This window comes from Tupaia chinensis, unplaced genomic scaffold (assembly GCF_000334495.1).
Source record: "Tupaia chinensis unplaced genomic scaffold, TupChi_1.0 Scaffold000447_1, whole genome shotgun sequence".
NCBI lineage: Eukaryota > Metazoa > Chordata > Mammalia > Scandentia > Tupaiidae > Tupaia > Tupaia belangeri.
In genome coordinates, this window is record NW_006159952.1 from 1,014,583 (window position 1) to 1,014,863 (window position 281).

General features: G+C 64.4%; 1 protein-coding gene across 1 annotated transcript in view; it reads right to left on the minus strand.

Moving 5' to 3' along the window:
• The window catches only part of RORB (RAR related orphan receptor B), a 221,664-nt gene that overhangs the window by 220,657 nt on the left and 726 nt on the right, over positions 1–281 (minus strand). The gene's annotated exons all lie outside the window — the stretch shown is intronic.

A 281-nucleotide genomic window follows, 5' to 3' on the forward strand; every position in this document is an offset into this window, starting at 1 on the left:
CTCCTGGGCTCCAGGCGCTTACGGCGCCCGCCGCCGAGAGGCAGCCCTCTCCCGGCTCTCCCTCCATCCCGCGTCAGCTTGCACCCGAGAGCCGCGCGCAGATTCAATGCAACTCAAGGACTGGAAGGAAGCAACTAGCGTCGCTCTCTTGTCCAAAAAAGCGCCCTCCCGCGTCCCTCCAGAACTCCCGAGAGGCATCAATGCCTTCCCACAACTTTTTACGCCCAGGCGATTTGCAGCCCCACCTGCATGCGCGAACTCCGGGTCTGCGCCTCGCCAGC